Source organism: Myodes glareolus, chromosome 10, assembly GCF_982192425.1.
Source record: "Myodes glareolus chromosome 10, mMyoGla1.1, whole genome shotgun sequence".
NCBI lineage: Eukaryota > Metazoa > Chordata > Mammalia > Rodentia > Cricetidae > Myodes > Myodes glareolus.
Genome location: NC_142035.1, coordinates 47,165,383 through 47,188,267, shown reverse-complemented (window position 1 = coordinate 47,188,267; position 22,885 = coordinate 47,165,383). Strand labels below are relative to the sequence as shown.

Genomic DNA, 22,885 nt, shown 5'->3' with positions numbered 1-22,885 from the left:
TACGAATGCAATCTGAGCAAACCATGAAGAGTAAGTAAGGAAGCAGCTCTCTTCCATGACCTCTGCATCAGTTCCTGTCTCCACATTCTTGACCTGCTTGAGTTCCTGACCTGAATTCCTTGGATGATGAACTAGTTTGCATGATGAAATAAACCCTTTCTTCCCCAAGTCGCTTTTGGTCATGGTGTTTGTCTTAGTTAGGTTTTCTATTGCTGCGAAGAGACGCAAGGACCACAATGACTCTTCTAAAGGAAAACATTTAATTGGGTCTGCTTACAGTTCAGAGGTCTAGTTCGTTATCATCATGGCAGGAAGCATGATGACATGCAGGCAGACATGGTGCTGGAGATGTAGCTGAGAGTTCCGTGTCAGGATCCACAGGCAGCTGAAAGAGCAAGTAAGCCAACTGGGCCAGGCTTGAGTATCTGAGACCTCCAAGTCTACCCCCATTGACACACTTCCTCCAACAAGACCACACCTACTCCAACATGGCCACATCTCCCAAGAGTGCCAGTCCCTATGAGCCTATAGAACCCTTTCATTCTAACTACCCCAGTGTTTCACCACAGCAACAGACTCCCAAACCCAGACAGCAATTGGTGCCAAGAGCTGGGTATGGCTGTGATGGAACTGACTGTATTTGGGGGAGGAATGTGGAAGGACTTTGGAATGGAAAAGTTACTGAGTGTTCAGGGCTTAATGAGCGACTGTGGGGACTTAGACAATTGTGTGAGAGCGATGCAGATGGTGGGGACCTGACTTGTGAAGTTTCATAGGGTAGCAAAGACGAACAGAGCTATTTGAATGATATTTTGAATTAAGAATTTGAGGTCCTGGTCAGCTGGAGCTGAATAATTGGCTGTGATTACAAAGAAGCCATCACTACTAAGGTGAAATCTTTGCTTTGCTGGGACAATCAATGCCCATTAGTTAGTGCTGAGAAATTAGTAGTGATTAAGAAGAGACCAACAATGTTGAGGTAAAATCTCTCTGGGCGGTGGTGGTGCATGCCTTTAATCCCAGGGCTTGGGAGGCAGAGGCAGGTGGATCTCAGTGACTTCGAGGTCAGCCTGGTCTACAAAGCTAGTTCCAGGACAGCCAGGACTATTACATAGAGAAACCCTGTCTTGAAAAACAAAACAAACAAAAATTCTTCTTAGGAGCGTTTTCTCAGGGTAAGCTATTGTTCACAAGTGACCTAGGTTGCACCTTGCGCTGGAAAGTGAGCTTGGTAATGAGTAAGAATCTCCCAGGTGGTACTGGCTTTAAAGGCATAAAGGAGTCGTGGAAAGCCGCTGAGGCTTGGGACCACAAACGGTTAGGAGATGCCCCTGGTTAAAGTGCAGCTGCAGGTGATGCAGAAGTACCAGGATTGAAGGGGACATGGAGAGATTTTGGCTCGACACTACATGGCAAGATCAGAGACCCTGAAGAGAGGGTATTGGTGAAGGTGCAGCTCAGTTTCAGTGGAAACCCCAACATTTCAGAGTTGCTAACACCGTGGGATGAGTGCCAAGGACAGCAGCAGCCATGGAGGGGAGCTAGCCTGAGTCTGCATGGCGAGCTCCATGTGGTTTGGATCACAGAATTCAAGAGGTAGAGCTGTCCTAACCCTTTGGCACCCAAAGGATCATGAGTGGATTGCAGGCATTGAACACCAAAGTTTGGTTTTGATTTGATCTGATTGTAAATGTGCCCTAACCTTTCCTTTTTGAAATAAGAAAGTGTTTAACTTATTTTCTCTGTCATGAACGCCCACAGTTTAGAGACTTTGGAATTTTAGAGAGACTTTGGATATTTTAGAAGACTTTTAAGCATTGAAAAAGACTGAACTTTTAAAATGTCTGATTTGTAAAATATTGCAAAATTTTAAAAAACTAGAATATGCTATGTTGTTAATATTAACGTATCATCTTGGGGGACAGATAAGAAAGGAAAGGCCAGTTGAACAGTGGTGCATTTGTGTGTCAAATTTACAAGGGGTCTATTGTGCTGGCTAGTTGTGTTTAGTGTATTTATTTAGTTTTTGTCAACTTGACACAATCTAGAGTCATTTTGGAAGAGGGAATCTCAATTGAGAGAATGCCTCCATAAGATTAGCCTGTGGGGAGACCTGTGAGGGCGATGTTTTTGTTAATAATTGGTGTGAGAGGGTCCTGGTCATTGTGAGTGGTCCTATCCTGGTCAGGTGGTTCTGAATGACAGAAGAAAGCAGGCTGGGCAAGCCATGAGTGGCAAGTCAGTGAGCAGCACCTCTCCATGGCCTCAGCACCAGACCCCGGCTCCACATTCCTGGCCTGCTGGAGTTCTTGGTCTGACTTCCCCGGTGATAGAGTACAAGCTATGCGATGAAGTAAACCCTTTCCTTTCTAAGCTAATGGTGTTTATCTGCAGTAATAGAAACCCTAAGTAAGACAGGAAGTGCCAGGCCAGGGTGAAGCCTGCCTAGAAAAGCCCCTCTCTGCTCTGGGTGGAGGGTCAGCTTTGATCCAGAGGTTTTTAAGGTGGTGTCCAAAGAGTGTGTGCCATGTTCATCTTCCCCCAAAAGGAGGTGGGCCTTCACCTCGCAGGGATGCTGCATGGCTTGGGCTATGTCCTGCACTGGATAGTGAGGGTGAGGGGTTCCAGCCAAGGAGCTGAAATAACAACAGAAAACCAGGCCATTGCAGAGTGTTGTGGAGCTAGAATTGGAGGAAGGATGATTTTTGAGAGATGCGAAAAGGAGCGTGTAATGGGATTTAGAACCAGAACCAAGCTGGGATGCTATGGAGTCTAGGTTTTGCAGAAAACGGTGGACAATAACCTTTGTTAGGGAAACTTGTTACCTACAGTGCAGAACTCATCTAGGAAGTCTCTGATAGTCAGCGCAGAGGCAAGTGTTTATTAATTTGTTTTTGCTGTGAAACAAACCACCTGAGAGCATGTGTGTATGTATGAGTGGTGCTGAGGCAGGCACACATATGTGTACATACCTGTGGAGACCAGAGGTTGATCCCGGGTATTATTCCCTCAGGGCAGATCCACTTTTTTAAAGTTGTGTGTGTATGTTTCTAGATGCATACCATGACGTGTGTGTGGAGGTTAAAGGACAATACGCCCTCCTGCCGTGTGGGTCCTGGGCTTGAACTCAGTTCTTAGGTTTGATGATGTTAAAATAAGTTCAGGGTCAAAGAAGGAGACTACTAATCCATCTGAAGTGTCTAGACAAGGCATGCTTTACGTTTTTGTTGTTGTTTGTTTATTTGTTTTTTGAGAAAGGGTTTCTCTGTGTTGCCCTGACTGTCCTTGAACTCACTCTGTAGACCAGGCTGACCTCAAACTCAGGGATGCTCTCAAGTGCAGGGATTAAAGGCAGATACCACCACACCATACTTTACTCTTGATCAAGAGGGTGAACTCAGAGAGTAAACACACAGAGACAGGAAGGGCATTTGTTTTTATTCTAACTCAGGTGGTGACTGTGTCTTTTCCCCATTGGCTGGAATCCAACCTCACGGTCTTAGTTTAATTGGCAAGTCTGAAGTGAATTGGCCCACAGGAAATGAAGGAAGAGGGAAAGGTCATTCTTCCAAGGAGAAAGGAGTCATCGCTCTAGACCCTAAAATTCACGGAAACTGCAGAGGACCTTCCTGTAAACAAAGGTTTTACTGGGCGACAGGGGTGATTAAAACATTTGGAGAAATCTTACAAGGTGGGCGTGGTAAAAAAGATTTCAGTTCCTTGTTCTAAACACAAGTTTCATAGCATATGATAGAAAAGACTCATATTGCCTTTCTCTCCCTTTCTCCCTCCCTCCCTCCCTCCCTTTCTCCCTTTTCTTTTTTCTTTTTGGTTTTTCGAGACAGAGTTTCTCTGTGTAATAGTCCTAGCTGTCCTGGAACTCAGTCTGTAGACCAGGCTGGCCTCAAACTCATGGAGATCTACCTGCTTGTGCCTTCTGAGTGCTGAGATTAAAGGCGTGCACCACTCTGGGCCCTACTCTGCTTTTTGATCCAGGATCTGGAACTCGAGACTGATCAGGCTAGATTGACAGGCTGGCAAGTCCCAGACATGTCTTCCTCCAGCTCCCTAGCACTGTGGTCACAGTGGAACCACAGGCCCTTATGCTTAGGCAGTAAGCACCTAACCAACTGACCTAGCTCCTCAGCCTTACAGAGTCTGTTGGCTTACAACCCTAGTCAGCTATTATTTCTCACTAATGTATGGATCTTCTGGATACTTCTTTGGTCTAGGTTGGTAATCCAATCTTAGTGGCTCTCTCAAACCTCTATGGGCAGTTGGCTGGAGCTGGTTCAGGATGGCTGCCTCATGTGGCATCTGATTGACCCTTGCCTGGGCAGGTGGGATCCCTGGGTCCCATGATATCTCATTCCCCAGAAGGATCTTGAGGGCTTACTTTTATAGTGGCTGCACAGATTTCCTAGAGAAGTAGAAATTCACATGACCTCTGGAAGCCTAGGGGCAGATTTTTGGCACATCATGTTGTAGTAGCCAGAGCAATCCATAGGGACAGCCCAAATCAAAGAGGCAAGAGAATGCTCTCTGTCTCTTAATAGGCGATGATAAACCAAAGTCACAGCAAAGGGTGTGACATAGGGAAGAAAATAACTGGTCACTTCTGCAATTAATCTATCACAAACATGCAAGGGAAGTTGGTGGAAGTGAGGACTAGAAGAGGCCAAGGACTGGAGGTCTGGCTGGGAGCTGATCTCCCTAGTGACTCTGCAGGAACAGTCATGGGATTTGCTGCATTCCAAGATAGGTAGACCGGGGGGGGGGGTGGGGGGGGTGGGGGGTGGGGGGTGGGCGGGGGGGGTTGGGAGCAGAGGCTTTAAGGGATACGAAGGAAACAGGTCTCTGCGTTTGCAGCCTCTGGGTCAGTGAAGGACTATAACCATTCACAGACTGGGGATGTCAGCAGGTAACTGCTGGACAATAGACCTGTCTGATGGTCTGGGTGATTCAGAACCCAGCACTGGGAAGATGGGAGGCCCTGATAGATGGCAGTTCAGGTGAGCTTTCAGCCCTGAGGGACATGAGAGATCTTGTCCAGGTCTTTCTTAGGCTTGTGGATTGCTGTAGAACAAAGGAAGGTTAAACTTGCCGAGGAGGCTTGCTGGGGGGGGGGGGAGGGCATCTTATAAATCTTTTGGGCCTCACATTTATTCATGAGTTTGTGGTTTGTTTATTTGTATGTTTGTTTTAATTTAAGAGACATTAGCTACACAGAGGAGGCTCTAGGAGGGACTGGGAAAGAAGAGCTCTGTTTTGTGGAGGATTGCTCTCACAAGTCAGATAAAGAAGAAGGATCCACAAAGGAGGGTGTCTCAGCTTCAACAGAGGTCCTGTTGCTTAGGGCAGAAGGCTCAAGACGTCAGCAGTGTCTGGGGCTGGACTGGATCTGGCTCTGTCCTCATCAGGTGCTGGAGTCAGACCTGGAGTGGAGACGGGAATGTGCTCTGGCTAACCGGCTCCCGGGTGGTCTGCCCTGACGTCAGTACAGTTCCCCCCTCCTTCCTCTTTGCTCTGAGAAGTTCAGCGACATCATAGCTTCCAGATGTGGTTTCCAGATGTGACCTGGAAGATTTCCAGAGGGAGCAAAGACGCAGAGGCAGCAACAGCTAAGCTCCTGGCTTTTCTCCAGCTCTTCCTTCAATGGCTGCCTCTCCCTGACTTATATCACTAGGCCAGTGTATCAGGCACCCAGAAACCCCGGTGGGTGGGTGGGTGGGTAAATAAATACCAATTCCAAAGAAACCTGATTTGGACAGACACGTCTTTACTCACGTTGGAAAGAATTTAGTTCTGGACAGCGGAGAACTCTCAGCTGTTTCTGTTGTGAGCAGCCCCAGCGGTTCCAAGGAGGAGGAAGTGAGCTGTCTCCTGTGCTGAGGACCTGCCAGAGCACTGGGCCAGCGGCCAGCTGCGGAAAGCCTCCCCTGATGGGAACAGCCTGGGCCCCAGTGTCTTAGAGGGATGAAGCCCCAGTTATGAACAAAGGTCACAGGCCACCGAAACCAGGTGGGATTGCTGGGCGGCACTTCTCTGATGCCCCCACCCGCATGTCTCAAGCAGACCTGTGCTCATGTTAAAAATGCAGATTCCGATTGGGTACATCTGGGATGGGGCCTTGGATTCTGCATTTAAAAGATTTTAATTATGTTAAAAATTGTATGTGTGTCCATGTATCATGTATGTGCAATGACCGCTACCGTGAACGTGTGGAGGTCAGAGGACAGTTTGTGAGAGTTGGTTCTCTCCTTCCACCACATTTGGATTGGAAAGCAGCTGGAGGGGGTTGGCATGTGGAAGCCCTGGGTTTCATCTGTAATAGATACACACACACACACACACACACACACACACACACACGCACACACGAGTCAAAGAAATAAAAGTGGTTACTAGTCATTGCTGGAGAAAATTAAAACAGAAAGTCAGACAGTATGTAAATGAATGGGTGTGACTGTGTTCCAAGGAAACTTATTATTCGTTTTTTAAACAAAATAGGTAGCAAACTGGAGTTGCTTGTAGTCTGTTGGCCCTTGGCCTTGAAGGAACATCCAATCATCTTCTGAAGTCATGAACAGAAGCATGCTATTTGAGTAAAAATGTAAAAGGCAGAGGACTGAGCAAACCCTGAGAGCGTGACTGCTTGGGAAAATGGTATATTAGTCAGGGTCCAAGCAGGCAAACAAAAGCCATTTACACAGAGGTAATTGAAAGCAAGGAGTTGGTCACATAGGTGATGGAGAATCAGAAAGTCAATCAAGAGCAGCCTGGAAGTTAGCAATGGCATGGAAGTTGTTACTAGACCTTTGAAGTAGTGGGGAGGGGTCAAGCACTTAGGTCAAAACTACTAGGGACCTAAGACTTAGGGACTAAGCAGGGACCACATAGCTACTGTATGCCTGTAGCCTTGGGTAAGACCCAACATCAGTACAAATACTTGGGAAGAAATGCCCGGCCATCTCCCTCCTTTAGCCCTTCCCTCTGTCATGTACTGGTCATCCAGTACATGTGTACTGGGAGCTTGTGTGAGCATGTGGCAGCCAGCCCCTGCCATCAAGGCTGAGCAAGGAAAGGCTAACAGGCTTCGCTTCAGCCTGAGAGGACATCCAGAGTGAGTTCTAGAATGTAGGTAGTAGACCTGACAAAAGGAGAGAAGGTGGTATTCTGGGCACAGGCTTAAGGTATATCAGTCTGAGCAGTATCAGATATAGGGAGGATGTCCCCCTTTAGGCCAGATGTGATCTAGACTTTATAGCAGGCTTTGGCAAATAGCTGTCCCAGAGTTTTGTTTTGTCTAAAAATAAAATGTAACAACCATTCTCAGCTCACAAACCACACAAGCCACGGGCAGCGACAGCTGAGCTGTGAGCTTTAGCTTGCCAAGTTGGTTTTGAACGGCTTATTTGAGATGAGGTCTCACTATGTTGCCACTGAGATAAGTAAACCCCATCCCTGCCTCAGCTTCCCAAGTATCTGGGACTACAGTTGTCTACCATTCTGCCTCAGTTTTACTTTGTTCGGTTTTGAGCAGTGCTGGGGATCAAATCCAGGGCCTTGCACAGGGTAGGCAAGCAGACTCCTAGGCAGAAGGACCTACTTTAGGATTGGAGTTGACAGGAGCCTGAGGGAGGAGACACGAAACCTGGAGTGGAGGCTTCTGATGGTCCTTGTGGAGAGTAAGGGATGAGTTAGAGATGTAGAACGAGATGGACAAAGACATCGCTTGTGTCAGACAAGACACCTAAGGTGGATTTGGAGGGATTTCCAAAGAAGCACATTAAATAGTTCCCCAGTTAACCTGGAACTCCCGGCCAGTCTTTTGTTTCAGAAAGCCAAAGGGACGTCCTGCCATTCCAGGCTAAGGGACGTCTTCATTCCAGGCTCCCTCACCCCACCTCTGACCTCCCTTCAGGCAGAATGTGTGGAGGAATAGGTCTCCACACTTTCAGTAAGTGAAGAGTCAGGCTGCCTGGCCTCCGTGACTCACTTATTGCTCATTCTAGAATGCGGCTACCTTGTGTCCTCATTGTCAGGCCTTGGCTGCTGTTCTGGGACAACAGGAGAAGCCCTGCCTGCATCCTCTCATGTTTTCTTATGGGGTTTGGGTCCGGAGTAGAAAGGAGAGACAGCAAGCCTCTCACCTAGCCCAGGGCTCTGACACTTCCTGCTGGCCCCAGCTTCGTCCTATTCATAGGTTGCTTGTGTCTGATGGGGCTGGGTAGGGTCCTTGTGCTCTACTAGAAGCGAACACTCAAATTAGGCTCTAAGTGCTAGTTTGATGAGATGGGGAGAGTCATATAGGCTGTCTGCCAAGCTGGCTTCTCTTGTGGATGACTTGAGAAACTTAAGTATTCCAGGGTTGTTGCAAAGACGAGCGGCAGGCCGTGTTCCCGCCGCCCGGCTCCTGGCTAGTTCACACCCGAAATAATTACACACAAATTGTATTCATTTAAACACTGCCTGACCCATTAGTTCTAGCCTCTTCTTGGCTAACTCTCACATCTTGACTAACCCATATCTAATAATCTGTACGGCTTACTGGGAAAGATTCAGCATGTCTGACCTGGCGGCTGGCTCCATGGCGTCTGCCTGACTCCGCTGCTTTCTCCCAGCATTCTGTTCGGTCTACTCTGCCTACCTATGTTCTGACCTATCAGGCCAAGCAGTTTTCTTTATTAATTAACCAATGAAAGCAACACATAGAAAGAAGACCCACCTACATCACAGGGTAATTGAGGGACAAAGGGTTTGAGCTACAGATGGAGGATTACTCCAAGGACTGGTTCTTCGAGCCTGCATTGTAGCCTTCTGAAGCTCACGGGAAAAACCTCCAAGTGGGGGCATGCAGATTTATAAAGGGAAGGCAGCTAGGGCTCCCTGAAGTTATGAGGCACCAAAGAGCTAGGGGGACTTTTATGGACTCTGTTCTAGATCTTTCTCATAGACGCTTAACACAGGGGCAAAATGAAAAGCCAAGTTACAGAGCCCAAGCAGAACTGCAAGTCAATTGGCCAAGCCATTGGAGGAGGGTGTGCAGGGCAGAGCAGAACTAATAGTACAGAGGGAACACGGCAGACACAAGAGAGGCTATGCAGGTGTGAGTTGTGCCCCTTGTCTTGGTTATCTGGGACCAGGACCCATTGCATAGCTGGATGCAGGTATTGCAGGTCTCAGTATTCGAAGGCTCTGTGTATTCTATATCAGGCAAGAGCCACTCTTCCTGTTTGTCCACCCAGAGCTCACTTCTGGGAGGTTCAGTATGTCCTAGCCATTTTGCCAACTATTTTGGGGAGATGTGAGGGGTCAGACTAAACCTCTCTCAGAGTGCATAAGATTTTCCAGGCGGATTAGTGCAGCTTTTTAAAATTTTTTTTATTCTCCAGTGGGTTTTGTGTTGAGTGGTAGAAGATGGTAGAGGTCTCAGGAATCTAAGGTAGTGGGAATAGGTGGGTAGATCTCTAGTCTCAAATCCAGTGGTAGAATCCCTTCCTTCCTGTAGAAGCTTGGGAACACAGTGGAGAGCAGGGATTGCTAAAAGTTCCACTTGCCTGGCCAACTGAGTGTCAATGTTCAAAGTCAGACGCCAAAGGTTGTTAGTTCCAAACTCTGCTCACACCCCCTCCGTTCTCCAACTTGTGCTGGCTCACTAACAAAGGTGCTAGGACTGGGTCCCTCCAGTGCCCCTGCCCTGGGCTATGTGACTTTGCCACCCTTCCCATGAAGAGGTGGAATCGGGGCTAGGACGTCAGCCCCGCTCTCTGGAGAAACAGAACCAACAGGATGTGCAGGTGAGGGAGAGAATTATTTTAAGCAACAAGCTCACACAGTCACCAAAATTTGCAAAACAAGCTGGCAGTCTAAAGACTAAGGAAAAACCTGCAGGTTTCATCTGAAGGCTTTCATTGTACTGGAGAACTCCCTGTTGTTGGGGGAAAGGTACGTCTTTGTTCTATTCAGGCTCTCGACTGATTAGATGAGGCCCGAGCACATCATGGAAGCTAAACCTTAGGCTTTACTTGAAGCTTTTCAATTTAAAAGTTAACTTCATTTAAACAAAACTATCATGGAAATATCCATAGTAGTGTTTGACCACCATACCGTGCCCAGCCAGGTTGGCATATAAAATTCGTCATCATATTTGATCTGCCACTTGTTTTGTGCCATAGAAGGTGAAGAAAGCAGTGAATGCTGTGTAAGGGCTGAGACCCTCAGGGGTTGTGGTCAGTTCTGCTTGCTGTCACGGAATTCTGCCAGTCATCGCTAGACAGTCAGGCTGCGCTCGAGGATGAGTGCCTATGTGGGCAGGAGATAAGACATGCCAGGCGATGGCAGATCCCAGTCCACCTGACAGCTGGTCGCATAGGTATGAGAAAAATCCAGTTGAGACAAACTGCCCAGCCCCGAGTGCTGATCTGCATAACTGGAGGGCTAAATAGTTGTTGTCCCAGGCTTCTATATTTTGGGATGATTTGTTATACAGCAAACGCTAACTGATACAAGTTCAACTTCCATGGTGCTCATGAGCCTACTATGTTAGCTGTTTAAGAGGATACAGGTGAACAAGTTCTAATAAGGCTCCGTGTGTGACATCTATGTGTTGGTACTTCTGAGATTTAAATATAGCTCCGTCCAAGCATATTCTGACCTGGCAAGATCCCACAATTATGTGCCAGAGCAGAGGGAGGAGCTGATGGCTGGTAGCCAGGAAAGCTGCATGCTGCAGGGTTGAGGACCAAAGGGTTGGGTCCTGGCGCCTACCTCTGTGGGCCTAGAGGAGTTTCGGGAATAGTCATAGGATGTAGTCTTGGCAAAAAAACCTGGGAAGCAGCAAATCCAGGCCACGTCCTGTTTCTGTTACCACTAGGCCTGTGTCCTGAGCAAACTGTCTTTCTAGAGTCACAATTTCTGCAAAGGCAGAGTTAGATTCTGTGAGACCTGAGCTGATGCAAATTGGAACTCCCTTCAGAATAAAAACAGTGATTGAGGCTGGGTGTGGTGTCACATGCCTTAATCCCAGCACCTGGGTGGAAGACGCCTGTATAGAGATTTCCAGGTCAGCCAAGGTTACATAGTGAGACTCTGTTTCAAACAAATGAACAAACAGGGAAACAAAACAATCTGTGGTTGCAAAATTGCAGGGTTCTGGAAGGGGCTCTGCAAGCATCCTCAGCTTCAGCAGCTCAGGCAAATTGTTCCTGGCTTTCTCACTAAAGCCAGGACACTGATGCAGTGGGACAGGGACACACGGATGCAGTGGGACAGAGACACTGATGCAGTGGGACAGAGACACTGATGCAGTGGGACAGGGGCACTGATGCAGTGGGACAGAGACACTGGTGCAGTGGGACAGGGGCGCTGATGCAGTGGGACAGAGACACTGGTGCAGTGGGACAGGGGCGCTGATACAGTGGGACAGAGACACTGATGCAGTGGGACGGGGCACTGATGCAGTGGGACAGGAACACTGATGCAGTGGGACAGAGACACTGGTGCAGTGGGACAGGGGCACTGATGCAGTGAGACAGGGGCACTGATGCAGTGGGACAGGAACACTGATGCAGTGGGACAGAGACACTGGTGCAGTGGGACAGGGGCACTGATGCAGTGGGACAGGGGCACTGATGCAGTGGGACAGGGGCACTGATGCAGTGAGATTGTTTCCAGGGTCAGGTGAATCTGCTGTACAGAGTATGGTTTCAGTAGGAAGTCAGTTCTGCATGAGGAAAGTGAAATATGATGTCTGGTGGATGTGCTCCTAGGAGAGAGGTGAAGTGGGGCAGGGAAAGAGTGAAGGGTTAGGAGTGGGTGTCCAGGCTTCAACCTGGTCCCATGGGCTCCCTGGTCCCATGGACTCCCAGCCCCCACGCTTGCAGACAGGGGCTGTTGACAGAAGCAGGAGCTGATTTGATGGGGTCTTTATGATCTTCTGGGACTAGAGCAAGGTTGACAGAGTTTGGGGAGCGAAATAGGAAGGTATGCTGTCTTCCAGAGTAAGAGGCCATGATGGGACTTCTGGAGTAAGTGACTTACCAAAGGGTTCAACAGCGAGGGGATCCCAGTTGAGTTCTACCTTTAGCCCAATCCTATAGGTAGCTTTAAAGAGTGAATGGATCCCATCACTGCCCTCACTATCCCCTGTCTCAATCAGTTGTTGGGGACAAGTAAAGAAATATAACCTCTCAGGGTCATCTATCAGCCCAGGGCACATCTTGGGAGAAGGGGACAGCATTTGCCCCAACTTTACAGACTCTGTTGCAGCCCCAGCCCCATTTATCTGGGATAAACAGACTTACTGTTATCTGAGGCTGGCAACTTCAGGAGGCTAAATGGATGTAATCTGAAGAAATTTGGAGGCTCAGGCTAGACTGGCAGGGCCCATGGTGTACTTCTGCCCCTGTGTACCTTCTAAGACCTTGGTTTTCTAGGAGAGAACCTGTTCCGAGCACATGTGAGACAATCTGGGGGAATTACAGAAATAATTGGGACACATTAAGGGGAACTAGAGCACCTGTGGTCTGCAGAGAGTCAACGCCTGTGAAGTGTGTGTGTGTGTGTGTGTGTGTGTGTGTGTGTGTGTGTGTGTGTGCATTTCCCTGGTGAAACAAAGCTGTTTACGAACATGGGTTGGCGGTGCTGAGATGAGACATAGGCAGGCATGGAGCACTGTCAGCTTTGACGTGCAGCATGACTTCCCAGGTTCTGCATGCGAACAGCTGGGAAGTAGTTAGCTGCGCTGTGGAAGGACGAAAGGCTTTTCCTAGTGTGAGCCATGTCTCAAAAAGAAGGGGAGGCTTGTCATTTAGGCCATGTACCTGTAATCCCAGAACTTAGGAGGCTGAGGAAGTGCAAGACCAGCTTGAGATGTGTAGCCTGACTCTGTTTCAAAATGAGAGGAGGGAAAGAATGGAAGTTTAGCCCAGCCGGGGGCCTGTATCTTATTCCCAAAGCCAGAGAGTCAAGGAAATGCTATTTGTCTTTGGTGAATTAGGAAAACAGTGATTTGCATTGACGTAAGGTTTAGAGAATGGTACAACCACTTGGAAAAGCCTGTGGCAGCTTTCTACAAAGTAGCAAGGACTAAATTAAGTTGATTTTATGGGGGTGTTGTCGGTTTGGTCTGGTATCTTAAAGGTTATTGGCTAAAGGAGTTCCCACAACATGGGAAGTCTTCCTGATCTTCTGGGGCTAGAGCAAGGTGGACACAGGGTTTGGGGCACCAAGTTGGAAGGCGTGTTGCAGGGAGTGATGAGGCTTTTGGAGCAAGTGACTTAGCAAAGGAGGATGATCTAATCACCTTACCTCCTTAGAGTTTCCCCTACCGCACCAGCCCCCTTCTAGGCTGAGCATCTTATAGGATGGGGATGTTGTCCTCCCATGTTCTAGAGCAGTTTCTCTGTCTTCCTAAGGCAGATGGTCTTAGTCCCCACTCCCTGTCGTGAAAGGGTCATTTGACCTTGATGGGGGTCGCGACCCACAGGCTGAGAAGTGCTGTGCTAGGGGATGGAGCAGGGAAGTAAGACACATCCTCAGTCCTTGACATCAGCCCGTGCTTTAGTAAAGGAGTTTGGACCCCTAGGAAACGGTTTTGGGATGAATACTGAAACTTAGTCTTTCTCCCTATTACCAAAGCCCATATTTCCTAAAGATATGAATGAAGAGAGGCACTGGGCAGTGGTTCTCAACCCCCTGCAGGCCACAACTCCCCTCAAGGGAGTACAATGACCCTTTCATGGGGCCGCCTAAGACCACTGGGAAACACAGGTATTTACATTTTGATTCTTAACAGTAGCAAAATTACAGTTATGAAGGAGCAATGAAATACGTTTATGGTTGGGGGTCACCACAGCATGAGGGACTGTATTAAAGGGTCGCGCGCAGCATCAGGAAGGTTGAGATCCACTGGACTAGGACTTTGAAAGGGAATCCAGGGTTTGCTGAGCAATACAAAGTGCATGCAAATGAATCTGCAAAAGTGAACTTGTGACTCAGGGCCAGTGGATTTTGACGAATCAAAGGGTGTTTGTGCCAGTTTGCCCAGTCCTGGACCATGACACCCCGTGGGAAGTTAGAAGAGGTGCTCTAGAATTTCTATGAAGGAGGAGCTGGGAAGGCACAGAGCTGTGGAGTGCTTCCAAGCCGAACCTGGAAGCTACTCACTGTGTGGCCACTGAAAGATGGTCTCAACCCTGTTTTCTAGCTGTAGCCGTCAACGTGATTGCAGGATCTGAGGCACTTTATAACCGCTGCTAGTTATGTGACCATCTCTTCTGACTCTGTCATCTGTAAGCAGGTCCAGCTGCGCTTTTTGTGCCTGGGGGACCTGGATTTTTTCCATGGACCTGCCAGGCCTAAAGGTTATTCCAAACCCTGATCCTCATTCTGGAAAGCTCCAGAGCTACAGAGTCCAGGGTTTGCAAAACCAGTTTTCCAGCGCTGAGCAGATCTGACACAGAGTGCATGGCCCTCTAAACCCAGTCTTTGCCGCTATCCCCATCATAGTAAATAGGTGACCCCGTCCAGCTAGAGGAAACTGGAAGGTCCTGCCCACTTGGATACCCTGTACCTGTCTGATGCCTTGTCTATTGCAGCGGCCCCAGCTGCTCTCCCACAAACTGCATGCTCCATCTCAATGCTCCTAACCCTCACTCAGAAGTCAGGGGTATTCGTGTTCTTTCTTTAATGTAGTAGCATGGCTGTGAGCACGTGGGACGTCGTTGCTGCTGAGTCGTAGGGTCAAGGGAGAGTTGGCTGAGAGACTTGTCAAGGACTGAAACAGACTGGTTCCTTGAGTCTCTAGAAAGAACAGCCACAGAGGAGTAAAGAACTGGCCCTGGGTCCGGGAACTGCAATGCAAGCGTCCCTCTAGGTTCTGTGGCTTACATACCTCTTCCTGCCATAGCTAAAGCTTGTGCCATGGTGCTGGTCCCTTTCTGCCTCCTATCAAAGCAAAAGCTCGCTCCTTTTTCGTTTCAGAGCCGCAAAACCAGCTTAGTCCCCCCGCCTCCACCAGTGGAGATTACATACATTAGCTTTCCCCACCCCCGTTTTTCTATACAGGGTTCCTCTGGGTAGTCCTGGCTATCCTGGAGCTTGCCTATAGACCAGGTTGACTTCAAACTCACAGAGATGCATCGACCTCTGCCTCCTGAGTGCTGAGATTTAAAGGCTCAGGATACCACTGCCTGGCTAAAATAAGTAAAATTTAAAAAACTGTGAACTTCCTTCTCAGTTCCCCCAAGACTGAAATTAAAGGTATGTATCACCGTGCCTGGCTGCATTTAATTTATTTATTTTTTGATAAAAATATTTAAAGGCAAGGGAAGAATATTTTGAATTGGGATATGAGGCCTTCCAGGTGCCTTTCCTTAGCCATTGAGTTTGCTGCTTGCTGTGAGTCAGTTTGAAGTGCCACTGAGGGGTATATTTTCCGTGTCCATAGCCTCTCCCGGCCAGTCCACTTGTTCTGTTCTCTCTTGAAGCTTAGCTCCCTGCCCCAAGAGTGACCTTCCCAGGGGCTGGGAGTGATAAGCACCCTGCACGGCCTGCTGACAAGCTTCCCTCCCCACATTGATTAAAAAGCCGTTCACTTTCAAATGATTGTAGGTGCATAGATTGTTGTGAGGATGGTAAGGAGTGGTCCCCCAAAACCCTGGCCAGTGTCCTTCACTGGCAACATCTCGTGTAACATTTTAGTACTGTCTCAAAGCCAGGAAGCTGATATTGATACAGCCTGTGCGTCTTATCACTTGCATCCATTTGTACAGGCACCACGCCTGTCATGATACACCTTCCCTAGCCCTCTTGTCTTACTCTATCACCCCGAAACCCTGGCAACTATTACTGTATTCTCTATCTCTGTGTTAGTTGCTTTTCTCATGGATGTGCCCAGATATCTGACAAAAATAATGTTAGGCGGGAAGGCTGCACTTGGGCCTTTAGTTCAGAGGGGTGGAGTCCAACGTGGCGGGGAAGTCGTGACAGCAAGGTTGTGAGGGCTGTTCTCACACTGTATTCTCAGCTGGGAAGCAGAGAGAGATGCACACTGGTGCTCAGCTCACTTTGTCTTTCTGAGACCCCAGCCCGTGGGATGGTGACACCCACATTCAGGGAGGGCCTCGCTTTGGGCATGCAGATTAATTTTTGCTAAACCGGCCACCTGAGCGAGATCTTAGCTGGAGACTGACCACCCTTTCAGCTAGTGCCAGGATCACTGGTTCCTCTAGCAGGTCAGGTGCCAAGTACCATCAGCAGGAACTCAAAAGTTATTTTTCACCCCCAAGCCATGAGCTTGGCAGTGGACAATGAGCTCATCTCGAGCCAGGCGTAGGTACTATTTTACCTATAAAGACCGATGGTCACAGAGAGACCACACTGAGTATCTCAGCAGCTTACCATCTGCTGAAGTTGGGCCAGCCCATTGCTCATATCAGCCCCATTGCTACTAGTGCCTCTAGAGACTTCTCGGGTCCCCTTCTAGTGGGTAGGGTCACACCAGATGGTCCCATTGGCATTCTTGTGGAAGGAACTGTGTTCCTGCTTGAAGATACAATATGGCACAGATCCAGATTGTACAGATGGAGTCCGTGTCTTGAGGAGGTCAAATTCCATATCTTCAGGGTGGTGCTCGGTGTTCCACAGCTCGGTATGTCTTAGACACCTCTTCACGAGGCACCTCCTTTCCTGGTCCCATGTTCTCCTTCAGGGCCTCTCCAATCCCAGGGGATAACAGCACAATCCGTGCGGTGGTAGCCAAAGCTAAGGGCATATTTAATGACTACTTCCCATGACCAGGGTCATCTTCCAAGTGCTCAGACCAACTGGGAACATCATCGTCCCAGTATACATGAGAACATGAATGAACACAGTGCGTGGAGGCCAGAGGAGCCCTTCCTTAGGCACTTTCCATGTTATATGTTGTTGTTGGTTGTTTTTACTCTTTTTACTCTTTGTTCTTTTGGGGGCCTGTCACCCAGCTCCTAAATAAATCATACACGGAGGCTTATTATTACTTAAGAATACTCAGTTTTGGCTTGGCTTATTTCTAGTTAGCATTTAACTTAAACTATCCCATCTGTCTTTTGCCTCCAGACTTTTACCTTTCTCTATTTCTGTATATTTTTTTCTTTCCTTCTTATTTCATGTCTGCTGTGAGACTGTGTGACTGGCCCCTTCTTTTCTTGCTCCTCGATCCTTTCTTCCCAAGTTTCTCTTCCTATTTATTCTCTCTGCCTGCCAGCCCCGCCTAGTCTTTCTCCTGCCTCACTATTGGCCATTCAGCTCTTTATTAGATCAATCAGGTGATTTAGACAGGCAAAGCATCACAGCTTCACAGAGCTAAACAAACGCAACATAAAAGAATGCAACACTTCTTTGCACCATTAAACAAATATTCCACAGCATAAACAAAGGTAACACATCTTAAAGTAATATTCTACAACATAGGGTCTGTCTTCTAAATCTAAACTCATGGGTCTGGCTTGTCCAGCTGGCCAGCTTGCTCCAGGGATCTTCTGACTCTGCCTCCCAAGTGGGGGGGTTACAGGTTATTTCTGCCGTTATTTCTGCTTAGTGTTTATTTGGGTGCTTTAGCGCTGACCTCTAGTCCCTATGCTTGTGCAGCTAAGGCGCTCCCCGCTAAGTCACTTCCTTAGGCCTCCTTGTTAGTTTTATATCTAGATTGTCTGTTATTGAGAGAGAAGTTAAAGGCTCCAACTACAGTGGTGTTTGCTTCGTCTTCCTATATGATCAACTGTCCTCTGTACCTCTGTTTGCACACATTGCCACGTCTTCTTGGGTCAACCATTTTATTATGTAATGTTCTTGGACATTCCCCTCACACTGACATCTGTGCCTCTGCTGTGAGCGTAGCCACTCTTGCTTCCCTCCGAGTTCGTGATTTATAACATGTCTACCCCTTCGCTGGCAGCCTACCGGCAAGAGAGTTGAAGTGAATTTTGTGTAGACAATATATACTTCAGTAATGTGTGGATGTTGTGGGGTTTTCTGGGTATGTGTATATTTTGTTTATGTTTTTTGAGACAGGGTCTTTCCTTTATAGCCCAGGCTGGTCCTGGAGTCATTATTTGTTCAGACTGAACTTGAATTCACTCTCCTTTTATTCTACCCCCTGAATGCTGGGGATTGTGGCATGTGACATCATGACTGGTTCTAGGGTTTTTTGTTGCTTTTTGGTTTTCTGACAATGTCTGTTGGGTGGCCTAGGCTGACAGTTTCCTGCTTTGGCCTCCTGATTGCCAGGATTACAGACCCATACCACCCCACCTGGCTTGAATGGAAGGCGCTGTTCTAATTTGCTCATTGCATGACCCTTTTATCTAGTAAGAGGTCTGGTGTACGGCAGGTGCTCTATAATCACTGAGTAAGTGACAGCTACAGTGTGCTAAGTGAGGCAGTCTGAGGCCCGGCTTAGGGGAGCATGAAGATCAGGTTATTAGAGCACAGGCTACCAGCTTTGGTACTCAAACTTGGTCGCGTTAGGTCAGGGCGTTGTGCCCTTCTCAACCTAAGGATTTCTTACTGAACCGAGAGAGCAGCCCTTGGCTGAGATCCCCATAGCAAAGCCTCAGTCAACCAGAACCAGGCATGTTTTATTTGAAGGGAAATTCTGTGCAGGTGCCTGGTCCTAGGCTCAGAGTCGCCTCCTTGTGGCAACCACAGCCTCTGCAGCTGACTGTAGACTCCAGCTCCACACAGGGTCCCAGGGGCGAGGGAATAGGAAAGAGGACTCACGTCACTCTCCTACCTTGTACTCTTTTTTTTTTTTTTTTTTTTTTTTTTTTTTTTTTTTTTTTTTTTTTTTTTTTTGCTATGTCTGCATCAAGGAAGACCTTTGGGGAGGGGAGATGAATTGTGTGCCTCTCCACCTTCCATGAAGAAATGCCAGGTCCCCAGCTTGCTGATGGAGATTCTAAAAGGATCATGGGATAACAACTCCCATGGGCTGCTTCTGTTAGACTTTTCTCTCATGCCTCCTCTATCCTGGATGCTCTCTACCTGACTGTAGATCCTTTTATGGGGATAAGCTCCCTGCCAGATTCCGCTGTGTGCTCACCCGACACTCACAGGGCTTGGACCCGCGGTTCCGCACGTCCAGGCAGGCCCTGGAAGAGGAGACCTCTACCACTCCACCACCACCGCTTCCCTCCTTCCACAAGTTCTCAAGCTCCTCGGCAAAGCTTCCTCAGGACAGCCCTTTAGACACCATCTCTTAGGGTCGCTGAAGATGGTGCTGGCTTATACTCCTGGGGCAGATGTCGTGAACAGAGCACAAACTCTGGATACAGGTGTTAGACTGGGATTGACGGAAGTGACTTGGGAACAGAAGAAAAAAGACGGGCGCCTCTAGAAGCAGAATTGTTCTTTAATCAGAACAGAAGGGCCACGGTCTCTCTGTGGACATGGAAGCTGTGCATACATGGTGTGGAGGTGTTGGGGTTTTATACCATGAAAATGGGGACCTTTTGGGGTGGAAGATTCCATCTGCAGGTCAGTTCTCCAGCAGTCTGGAAGTGGAAGGTACCAGTGGGTTTGAGATGTGAATTGCCTTATCAGACAGAGGCTTCCATGGATGTGATCAGTCAAGTCAACTTTCCTGGACAGAACTTCATGCCATCTGAGGCGCTTAAGCCTTCAGCAGGTGCTTCAGGTAGGTCAAGGATGAGGACTTACGGCCAATATGATCTGATATGTATGACAGAAAAGTCCATGTCATTGTCATTCTCTTTTGCGCCCCCGTGTGGTCCACCTGCAAATTTTGTACTGTTTTGATTCTGGGAAAGAAAGGTTCTTAACAGAAAGAGAAAATGATGTCTTTCCCTTATCTCTTGCCTGCCGAGGACAGATGTACAGCTAAGGTCTGCGAGCTGTCTGTCAGCGGAGGGTGCTCCACCCATTATGCTGTCCTTTTCACCGTCTCCCGGGTTATCTTTATTTATGGGAAGCAAACAGAGCTCCTTGGTCGGTCCTTTGCCTAGCACTGTTGACCTGGGAGTCTTGAACTTGGTGGGAAGGGATGATTTCTGCCTTTGGGAGGCTCCTGTGAGCTGAACCTTACCATAGAGGCTGGCAGACTGTATGGCAGTGGGAAGCCGTAGCAGCGGGGAAAAGAGAATGGGAAGGGCTGGGATCTGGCCTCTTCCTAAACTGGGCCCCCAGGCACTGTCAGGCAAGCAGAGGAAATATGGGCTGATGCTGGGTCTAGGACTCTGGCTTACACGACGGTTCCTTTCCTTCGGGAGGGGGCCGCATTCGCAGACCCAAGCCCTGAACCCAGGTTCAGCTCTGCTCTGCCTACATTTGAGAGCCAGAGCAGGTATCGCTGGAGATGCTTTTCTGCTCCTAGCGATTCTGCCAAGAAGCTTGCTCTACCCGCCCCCATCCCCCATAAAGGGACTCCGGAAATGTGGAAGAAGGCATCAGGTTAATAATTCACAGTGGACAAATTGAAGATAGCTTATTCCAAGCGAAAGTTTGGGGAATTGAGTCGAGGAATATAGCAGTAGGTTTTGAGGGCCAGGCTGGTAAGCTGGGGTGTCAGGGCTAGTTGTTCTGTGGTGCTGGGTCAATATCACGTCTTTGTCAAGCGGAGATTATCATCGGAGCAGACCCTATAACCTGGGGTCAGGGACTTACCGCAGTGTAATTACAGTTTTGAGAGAACTTTGGCATCTCAGGCCGCATGAATCTTGTGGCTAGTGAATTTTCTCTACCAGTCGCCATGTCAGAGAAGCAGCAGTAGGCAACTGAAGTTTGGGGTGTCAGTCCACCAGGAGGGAACCCCTGGTGGGTGAATTTTGGATAGGCAAGGCCAGAAGATCACAGGCTCCGGAATGTCTTTCTCTACTGCTGAGCCTTTATGCGTTTGCTGCTGCCATCTTTCTCTGGTATCTGGTATGGTGTGAATGGGTATGGAGAGATCCCCACTGCCTGTAATAAAGTGTGTTTATCTCATGGAAACATCCTGTTCTACTGGGCATTTTTACCTGTGGATTATTATGAAGGTGATTCCTTTTTAAGCTGTACTGTCTAGTTGATAATAATAATATTAGTTTAGAGTTTTGATGATTAAAAATATGTACTCCAGGTTAGATTAAGATGTTTTGATAATAGCTTTGAGATGAAAACCTCTAGAAAACAATCTAAAGTTCTCAAGGACACATAGGTGAGTTATAGATTCATTAGGTTAGGGTCAAAAATATAAATCATCCTAATTATCATGAACTGATGTGCCTTTCTTGCTAGGATTGGTTGATGACCAAAGGTGATGATTAATTCCCTATACTCAGTTCTGCCCTCAATCTGCTGATATAAAAAACTACTGTTGAGTGGGTAGGCACCCTAAGATTTAAAGTCGAACTGACTGTTTTTCATGTAAAAAAAGTTTAGGTTTGTGATTCCTTTAAGATTCCTTATATTACCTTTCAATCATGCCTCTGTTTGCCTCTAGCGAACAGAGCCTGCCCGATAAAATGCTGCTACCAAGAAGCCATGCTTAACTCTGTTCTTTTGTGTCTAGAATCCTTTCCCAAGCGCTCTCAGGTTTTATTTGGATGTAGTTGCCCCACATTGGTGTGGCATTTTGTAGGTGGAGGCTGCATTTCATTTCCCGGCCACCCAGACCCAAAAAGTCACACAGAAACTTATTAATTGCAACACTGTTTGGCCAAATTAGCTCAGGCTTCTTATTAACTAACTCTTACATCTTAAATTAACCAATTTCTATTAATCTGTGTATTGTCACTAGGCTGTGGCTTACTGGTGCTGGCATGTTACTCCTTTGGTAGCTATATGGCATCTGCCTCCTTCAGCAGCTACAAGGCGTCTCCTTGACTCTGCCTACTCTCTCTGTATCTCTTCCAACCTGGCTATATTTTGTCCTGCCACAGGCCAAAGCAGCTTTATTCATTAACCAATAAAAGCAACACACATACAGAAGGCCATGCCACATCAGATAAGTAATAAAGTGATTGACTTTTACTTTGTAACCACAATATGCAGCCTGCCAGCAAAAGAAATGATTGAGGAAAAATACCCTGCTTGCTCACTCTGTTAATCTATAACAAGTTACTTAGATGTAACTGTATGTGGGTTCTTGGGATGACATTGTTTTAATCATGTAAGGGCGAAGAAAAACATGTTTTTACCTTTATTCATTATAGTCATTCACTTGAAAACTAAAATATAACCACATTGTAATTTCTATGCTGCCTGAAAGATGTCGCTGGGGGATATAAACTGTAGAGGAAAAATAAGGGAATGAATACAGATGAAGGATTGAAGAATACATAAGGAAACCATCAAGAGAGTGTGTGAGTGTCTTTTCTCTTACCCGCTCAGATAAAAAAGTCATAGGACACCAGTTCTGTGGATTCCCTTTGAGTCCTCCACTGCTGGAGGCTGTTCCCACTCCCCGCCCCGTAGCAAAATGTCACCACATCACACATTTTATTTTTATAATTAATTTTTGGGTTAGCATAATAGTAATAGGTTTCACTGTGGCATTTTACATTGTGTCTTAAACTCCATTTCACCCATTCCCCTCCCCTCTGCCCCTGGCCCCCACTGGCTGGCTTCCTTTCCTCAGATGACCCTTCTGCATTGTCTTCTCACTACCCTCTGTGTTCCACTCTTCCCTCTCCTGACCACCTTTGTAGCCCGTCTGTCTGTCTGTCTGTCTGTCTGTCTGTCTCTCTCTCTCTCTCTCTCTCTCTCACACACACACACACACACACACAATTTAAAATTAAGTTTGGCATATAAAAAGTATTTATCTAAGTATAGATGAGTTCTTTAACTTAACACAAGGAATTATCACCACCACCCCTCCTCTCTTTAACTTTTGAGACAGGGTCTC

At 47.6% G+C, this 22,885-nt stretch overlaps 2 long non-coding RNA genes across 3 annotated transcripts; one reads left to right on the top strand and one right to left on the bottom strand.

Annotated features, from left to right (window-relative positions):
- Nucleotides 1-243: 243 nt before the first annotated feature.
- LOC146892548 (uncharacterized) lies at nt 244-665 on the bottom strand. The gene is made up of 2 exons (XR_015004012.2): nt 565-665; nt 244-385 (listed from the first exon to the last, which is right to left on the bottom strand). It is a non-coding gene; the product is annotated as an uncharacterized LOC146892548 (long non-coding RNA).
- Nucleotides 666-718: 53 nt separating this feature from the next.
- LOC125416820 (uncharacterized) lies at nt 719-6,172 on the top strand. Of its 2 annotated transcripts, XR_015004013.2 has the most exons (4): nt 719-979; nt 3,452-3,691; nt 3,846-4,762; nt 5,213-6,172. It is a non-coding gene; the product is annotated as an uncharacterized LOC125416820 (long non-coding RNA). The 2 variants fall into 2 exon arrangements; XR_007236984.3 differs by lacking the exon at nt 3,846-4,762.
- The last annotated feature ends 16,713 nt before the right edge of the window (nt 6,173-22,885 follow it).